General features: G+C 32.9%; 1 long non-coding RNA gene across 1 annotated transcript; it reads right to left on the minus strand.

Annotated features, from left to right (window-relative positions):
* Positions 1-1,913: 1,913 nt before the first annotated feature.
* On the minus strand, positions 1,914-8,681 carry LOC126955670 (uncharacterized). The gene is made up of 3 exons (XR_007726039.1): positions 8,041-8,681; positions 5,502-5,738; positions 1,914-2,427 (listed from the first exon to the last, which is right to left on the minus strand). It is a non-coding gene; the product is annotated as an uncharacterized LOC126955670 (long non-coding RNA).
* Positions 8,682-8,797: the final 116 nt, after the last annotated feature.

Genomic DNA, 8,797 nt, shown 5'->3' on the forward strand with positions numbered 1-8,797 from the left:
TAGCAGTTCTGTCATTTAAAAAATAGTTTGAGAATATTTATAGTAATGCACTAGCTAAAAATTAGTCTTTCAAGCCTTTCAGTTAATCTTTACAAACATGATTTAAATATTTTGATATCAAAGTATATTTAAATATTTCCCTATGCTGGACTTATTTTGTTCTATTTTTTGACATGGTAGATTTAAATTTCATGCATATGCTTTGTTTTATTTTCATGTTTTTATTTATGAAATTTGCCTACTTACAGAGAGCTTTATATTACAGTGGCAGTTCATTTTTTTCCTTCTGTTTATCTTTGAAGAGAAAGCAAACATCTTACCTCTTTATGACATATCTCTTCTTTACACTTACTGTCTGTTACACAAGCTCATCCAACCCACAGCCCATGGGACACATGCAGCCCAGGATGACTGTGAATGCAGCTCACACAAACTCGTAAACTTTCTTAAAACATTATGGGACTTTTTTGCAATTTTTTTTTTTTTTTTTTTTTTTTTTTTTTGGTAGCTCGTCAGCTATCATTAGTGTTAGTGTATTTTATGTGTGGCCCAAGTGAATTCTACTGCTTCCAGTATGGCCCACGGAAGCCAAAAGATTGGCCACCCTTGTTTTATGTCATAGGTCTTCTTGCACTTCATCTCTCCAGGTATCTGATAATCCTAATAATAACCTTAGAATTTATGGTATATCTAATGAAAAAAATCACATGGCAGGAAGCAAAAAATATTGAATAGTAATTAGTTTTGGGAAACCAAATCTATGACTCAAGGTATTTTGAACTTTCAATAAATATTGCGATTTACAAAAACATGGTCCATGAATCTATTCATTAGGAAGCTACATTTTACCCTTCTCAGATGTCCTTTGTGAAGTGTCTTCTGGGTTTCAGATTGAGTTTATTTTAGCTCTTACAGAATAAAAACAATGTGTTGTTTGCTCTTGGCCCTCATCCCTCAAGTATTTTGTCTCTTTTCAAGTCTATTGAGAATTGAGATTCTGGCATTTCAGAGCAAACTGTAGATAAACACCAACTTATTTTATTTTATTTTTTGAAGACAGGAGCAACTAATAATACTGCCCAATGTACACAGTCTTCAAAAATCTATTACCTTAAGAATTATGAATTTATGGTGAGAATGAAATTTTCTTGTTTATTATATCAATGATTATTGTATCTCTTTTTTTTTTTTTATTTGTATGTTATACCTTCATGCTCTTTGAAAATGCTGCCTGTGTTTTTGCTAAGATGATTGCTATTTCAACAATGTCACTTAAGGTTATTTTATGTTTGTTGAAAATTCTATAATTGTTTCATAATGTTTGGAACTCCATCTATTTTTCTGAGTAGAGAATGAGATATTCATAATGTGTTCACTAATGTATCATATGATTTATAATTTTTCATTAACTCTCAAATTTCATAGTATATAAATTAAAGAAAGACGGGGTAATTTTAACAGAACTGAGATAAAGAGATTAGCATAGTTTTATAATACTTTTTGCAATATAATTTTCACTACTTTTAGGTTTTGGCCATTTTAAGAAACATAATTTTCATTTTTTTTTATTTTGATCATTTTGATTATATTGACACAAAACCGAGAAAGCTAATTTTAGAACATTAACTGAGTTGATAACATCAGCTGAGTAAAAGTCACTATAGTACTATATATATATATATAAAAGTAAATTTATTGCTAAAAATGCTGTATACTCAAACACTTGATATGTCATGAATGTCTTTCTGGAGTAAATATCTAAATGACGATTTTATAGCTTAAATAAATATGCCATTAAAGTGTTTTTGTTACTTTTATAATGTGTTCAAATATCCCAGAAATTCTCTTTCACTGCCATCCTAAAATTAACTAAAATTTAGTTTTAGCATACAATTTTGACAATATAGCATATTATTTCGTGGGAAGCATTTTTGGACTGTGACCGCACTTGGCAGCCTCTAGGGGTGAGCGTTTACAACTTCCAAAGCCCAGGAGGGCGTGTGTTACAGTGTGCTCTTTCAGCTATGCGTCTGCAGATAACTTGTGTTAGCCCAATGGACTCTCTGCCTCATCGCAACGACAGGGGCGCCAGTGTGACAGCCTGAGTTCTTGCCCAGAGTACCGGAAGAATCAGATCCCACGTGGGCTGGAAGGTTGAATGCAAGGTTTATTGAATGGTGGAGGTGGCTCTCAGCGACATGGTTGGGGAGCCAGAAGCGGAGGATGGAGTGGGAAGGTGATCTTGTCCCGGAGTCCCGCCGCCCAGGAATCGGACTCTTCTCCAACTGTCCCTGGCTGAATTCCCCTGGGGTCTGTGTCGTTCTGCCGTTGCTGGTCGGCTGGTGTCTCTGGTGTCTGCTGGTGTGCTCCCATTTTCTTCTTGACAACCAGCCACTTGTGTCTGTGACCACTTAAGGTCTCAGGTTTCTATGGGCACAGAAAGGGAGGCATGGAGGGCTAGAGTGATCTTGGAAAACGCAACATTGGGGCGTAAAAAGAGGAGTGTCCGAGAGTGGAGCCCTAGCCGGGGTCTTTGCCCTTCTCTTCCCAGCACTTCCCTTCCTCCATCCTGTACCACACCCAACAAATAATTTAAAACACGTATTTGTGCAAAGCATCGTATATGGCACAGGAGGTATAATGAAGAATAAGGCAGTTTCTAGTTTCAATAAGTTCACCACGGATTTGAGTAAATCCATGTAAATCTCCAGTGTACAGGCAAGAAATAAATTGAAAGTCTAATATGTCAGAGGCATTTTCCTTGAAAAGGAGCATTTGATTAATATTCAAACACTTGATTATTCTTAATAATTTTGTCAAAATTATCAGTGGATATATACAGACTGGAGGAAATAAAATATATGATGATTGTAGTCTTAAAGTACGTGCTACAGAAACTAATTGAGTAAGCATGTTTTTGATCAAACCATTTGATTTACATTTTGTATTTATTAAATTCTTTTTTCTCTGAGCCAAGCAAGAATAAATATAACTTACAAAAATCATAAGCATCTAAATATAATTATTTTGGATAAAAATATGAGGTAAACTGAAATAATTAATTGATTAATTAATTATAAATTATCAGAATCAAGAGAGATTCAAAAGAAGCACATACTACCTGGTACTGCACAATATGTATCTTTTGTGATGAAAAATAGTCTGAATATGAGCTTACTGACCACTTCAGCAAAATGCAAAAAATAAAGTATGTTGACAGTACTAAACATTTAATACCTATCAGGATTTCAGGAAGAGAATTCTTTTTATAATACTGACTTTTTAGGAAAGCTTTCTGTATAGGTGTATATGCATATGTGTGTGTGTGTGTGTGTGTGTGTGTAGAGATAGAGAGAGCAATATCTTGATTAACAATGCTGAAATGAATGTATTTTTTACTTTTATTTTAGTGGCCCTGTATTAGAAAGAGGGTAACTCCTACTAAAAAATGTGTTTTAAATGATTCAGATTTGGAGAAGATAGAAATAATAACCCAATCAATAGTAAAATCCTGTGGTGGACCACTTAGATCTTCCAATAAATATTAGACAAGTACAGATATATATATATATATATATATATCTCTCAGTCAATCCTTTATGTACATTACTTATCCATTATAACTTTACATTATGATTTGAGTATTTTGAGGCTCTATTTCCTGGAAATAGCCTGGAGTACACTGACACTATTTGACTTCTCATAGCAAAAACCAATAGAGGAAAATTCTTAAATATCAAAAAATCAATTGAGGTAATGTAACATATTTTCTTGAAAATTAAGGAGCCTATTAAGTTCAACTACAAAAAATTGTTGTGTGATATTTTGGAGGTTAAAGAGTATGTGTGCATGTGCCTGTTGTGTTTGTGTAGCAGTAGTAGGCTTACGAACTTCAATGGAACCTGGCAGAAATGTAATATCTTTAGGCTATTATTTTGCTGAATATTATTTAATCCATGAAACCATTTAAAAATGTGTATCTTAAAGTCAGAATAATATACAATTATAATGCCAGGCAATTTGGATGTTAGCATAAATTTGATAACCAAATGATTTTTGTCACCTGAAAAATGTTCATCATCTCTGGAGGGCAGATATCTCACCTCCTGTTATATCTTAGTTTTTGGATAGAATTAATAAAGAAAACTTTTTTTCTTCTATGAGATGTTAGTTTTGGTTCTTTTAATAAACTCAAGTTATTAGATTTAAAAGTTTCTATAACAAATGCACACACACACACACAAACTCATTCTTTTAAAAAATCTTTTCTAACAAGCAGAATTGAATTGATGTGTGATCTTGACTGAATGTGTCTCTAAAATTTTTATATTGAAACCTAACACCCAATGTGATAGTATTAGGAAGTGGGGCTCTTCGTCAGTGATTAGGTCATGATGGGAACATTCATGAATAGGACAAATGATCTTATAAAAGAGGCCTCTGAATGAGCCTTTGTCCCTTTGTCATGTGAGGACAGAGCCAGTGAAAAGACATCATCTTTGAACTAGAAAATGAGCGCTCAGCAGATATTGAGTTTGCCAGATTTGATTATGAACTTCCCAGCTTCAAGAACTGTAAGAAAAAAAAAAAGTGTTTGTTGTTTATAAACCACCCTGTCTGTGGTATGTTGTTATAGAAGCCCAAATAGACTAAGGCAATGTATTACTGTTCTATTGTTACATTAATTGTAAATAAATGTGGTACCTAAAAAGGGATTTTTTTAAATTTTGAAACTTAAATGTTATTTTTATATTGACAAATTATAGGTGCAATATGTTTATAGGGTAAAAAGTGGTGTTATGATTTTTTATCATAATGTGGAATGGTGAAATTAAATTTATTACATATTCCTCACCTCAAATATTTAACAATTTTGTGAATAAAACATTTGAAATTTTCTCTGAATAAAATGTATATGTACAATACTCAACTATTAGCTGTATTCACAATGCTGGATATTAATCTCAAAGAAATGAAAAAATAAGAAATCAAACTTGAATTGCATATGAATATGAACATGACTTATTAACATACAATCAAGGTATAACAGATATTCAATATCACATTTATAAGTTCTGAATATCACATTCATAAATTTATAAATTCCAAATAAGATATAACAGATATTCAATATCACATTTATAAATCACACCTAATTAACAAAAGTGTCCCGGGTTTCCACGTGTGCCCTAGTTACAAATATGGTACGTGTAAAACAAATCAGTTGGTTTAAGATTACCACAAAGAGACTGATTATCACTGGCAATTTGGATAATTTTTCAGTAGTGAATGATGGTTCATTGAATATATGGTAAGCATAAGTAATGGTAGTTACCAAATAGTCTGAAAAATACCACATTGATAAATGAGTAAAGAAAAAATAAATAACTTCTTAGAAATTAAATGGTCTTAATCATGTGATTAGAATGATATTATGTAAATTCTGTTTGAAAAGAGTAGTAAAGATACATAAAGAAATATAAAGTTTATTAATGTTTTACCTGTAAATTATTTTGAAGCTTCTTACTTTAACATTTTATTTTTTAGCATGTTTTCTCTTTCTTCATTTCTGTGTGTGGTGTAAATCTCTGTGGTTGAGTATGTGTTTTTCCAAGTGGAAGTGGCTCTTGCTCTTGTAAGAGGTCTTGGCAGAGGGAAAGAAAACTTACAGTCTTCAACTCATTCACTATGTTGACTACAGGAATTAATCCGAGTTGTCTTGACCTTGGTTTTCTCAGCTATACAACAAGAGATTTGTATTATGTAACTAATGAAATCATTCTTACTTTTACAATTCCGTGATAATCTATGGATGTATTTTCACTTCTTTAAATAGTGTTCTGTTATTGAGAATCTCTAGAGGAAATTTTTTTTTTTCTATTTTCAATCTCCTATTTTTTTGTTGTTGTTACACTAAGTGTCTCAAACACTCAAATGTTGAATAGTTAGTTGGTGGAATTTGATTAGGTTTGAGAAGAAATATGTTTCTCTTCTTTTTTATTATCTTTTAAATGTTAACTTCTTCCAGTGTCTCTGATAATCTTAATAACATGCATCTGTTACTACTTAGACATTATACTAGAGAAATAGTTACCATATTTTGAGTGCTAAATGACTTTCAAGCACTGTGCAGGCACCTGTAAACCTTACGTATAATCCTTATAGCTACTCTGAAAGGGTGATATTTATTTACACTTCAGAAATTAAGAAACCAAAACAGGAAAGAGGGTAAAGTTTTGCCCAGAGCCAGACATCATTAAGTTGTAGAAACTGATTTAAACTTAGGCCTGCATCATTCAAAAGTTATTTTTCTTTCTAGCACATCACATGAATTTAAGAGTCACTATAAAAATTGAATGTATAAATAGTCTTAAGGCATTTATTGAAGAATTTAAAGGGAAATCATTTACCTTTATCAAATAGAACCAGTGTATTTGAATTTTTGAGTCACAGAATAATTTTAAATATGTCTTTCTTCCAGGCCAAACCGAGTTATAAGACACTTGAGAGCAGGAACCAGAGTGATAAGGGTGCTATCCTTTACTGTCAACACTCAGTCTACTAACTTTCACATGGAACCTTTCAATAACTAGTTGAATTAGATTGAATTAAACAATATGCTAACTCCTTTTGTTTCTTAGGCATGTAAAATGTAGCTATTTAGGTACTTTTAAAAAAATCTTGACTAATGAAGATTTTTGTTACAATAAACTGTTTAGATTAAGTTTATGGGATATAAAGCCCAGCATTGCCAGGTGCGGTGGCTCACGCTTGTAATTCTGCACTTTGGGAGGCTGAGGCAGGTGGATCGCCTGAGGTCAGGTGTTCAAGACCAGCCTGACCAATATAGTGAAACCTTGTCTCTACCAAAAATACAAAAGTTAGCCAGGCATGGTGGCCTGTGCCTGTAGTCCCAGCTACTCAAGAGGCTGAGGCAGGAGAATTGCTGGGACACAGGAGGTGGAGGTTGCAGTGAGCCCAGATGGTGTCACTGCACTCCAGCCTGGGTGACAGAGTGATACTCCGTTTAAAAAACAAACAAACAAACAAACAAACAAAGTAAACACAGCATTGCTTGTACAAGTTAATGGGCAAAGCTTTGGAATTCCTAGGCAGCAGCTTTCACATGTATTTTGTGACATTTTATGACATGGTGAACAAAATTATATCACAGTTATGTTCCCTATCTAAAAGTATGTGCTTTTAAACCACCTTTGAAACCAGTGACCATCTTGCAAAAAATACAGTAAAATCTGTAATACTTTCTTAAATGTATTATAATGGGAATCAGAGAAATGAAAAAGATAATTTTTAATGTCTCTGAAAATTCTTACATTGAGTAACTCAAGTAACTACAATTGACTTGTAATTTATGAAGCTTATTACGAAACGTGACAAAAAAGAAGTTATATTTGGCAATTAATGTAAGGGGCAGTGTGAAAATCGAGTTAATAAAGGTTACATTAAAAAAATGTTTCTTTTGGTAAACAAAAACAAATTTGAAAATATGTAAATAAAATGTTTCTTTCAAAAGACGATCTCTCAAAAGGGAAAAAACAAGTTCATAAAATTCATAAATTTGAGGTCATTTTGAGAAAGTGGTCAATATAACAAATTAAATAAAACACTTGGGTAAAATATTTTTAATTAAAAATGATATAAATAGTAATTCAAGTGTCATATATTATTGTTTTCCAAAATGTTAAACTAAATTATTGATTACTTTCCATTAGTGGCAAATTATTTGTCTATTTGTGACTAAAAATAAAAGATTCTTGAAGGAAATAAGCCATTCTTGAAACCAAAATCAAATAGAAATTAGTAATGTACTATTTTGCAAATCAATACAAAAGAAAGTTATGTGGTGGAATAATGGGGGAAAATCCCACTGATACATTATATTTTATTCATTCATTTGCCTTCAAGGCTGCAGCGAGGTATGATCGTATCACTGCACTCCTGCCTGGGTGACAGAGTGAGACTCTGTCTCTAAAAAAATAAAAATAAGCATTTGCCATTTGACAACTATTTTAACAATACCTTGAGATACAATGTGTTGAAGATTGATGGTCTCTGTTCTCTGGGTCTGTGTCACAAAAGCTCTAGATAATACTGCTTTCAAAACAAAGGATTGTGGTAGTGGAGTCTTCAGGAACGCTTTGCATTCTTCATTCACTGCAACTGTAAAGAAGGTCACTAACAGGGACTTGGGATGAAGGAGGAGTTATTGGATACATGGAGGAAGATAATAATTGAAAGAGTAAAGGGAAGTATAATCTCATTTCTGAGCAACATCAAAGACCTTCTTCAAATAAATGATCTTTAGTTTAAAATGAGACCCATATCGTGGACGTGTGTCTTTCTCCAGCCATGTTCAGCAGTAGTAGGCAGAGAGTTAACTTTTAAAGGGATTAGGGTTTAGACAAGTAAGGAGCAAGATATCAGAAGACATATGAAACAAAGTGATTTTAATGACTGATCATGAACTTTCAGTTGTGTGCAGTGGGAAGAAATGAGGCTGGTACCTATAAAAGAGTTATAAGAGTCATAATTCTAGTTTCTGGTGTGTTGAATGACTGTTACAATTGGGGTTCTGGAGGGAAAAAACTAGAATGATAGAAGGAGGTGGAGAGTTGAATGTTTTAAGCAGATGATGAGGGAGGAAATTGAAATTACTGTAGGAAAAAGTGTGGGCTATAACTAATAGTAAGTAGCTGAAGTGAGGGTAAAGACAAGCTTGGTGGAGGAGAAAAAGCAAAAGAACCAACAAGTCCAGTAATTGAATGAACCTCCTTCA

Source organism: Macaca thibetana, chromosome 5 (genome assembly GCF_024542745.1).
Source record: "Macaca thibetana thibetana isolate TM-01 chromosome 5, ASM2454274v1, whole genome shotgun sequence".
NCBI classification, from domain to species: Eukaryota; Metazoa; Chordata; class Mammalia; order Primates; family Cercopithecidae; genus Macaca; species Macaca thibetana.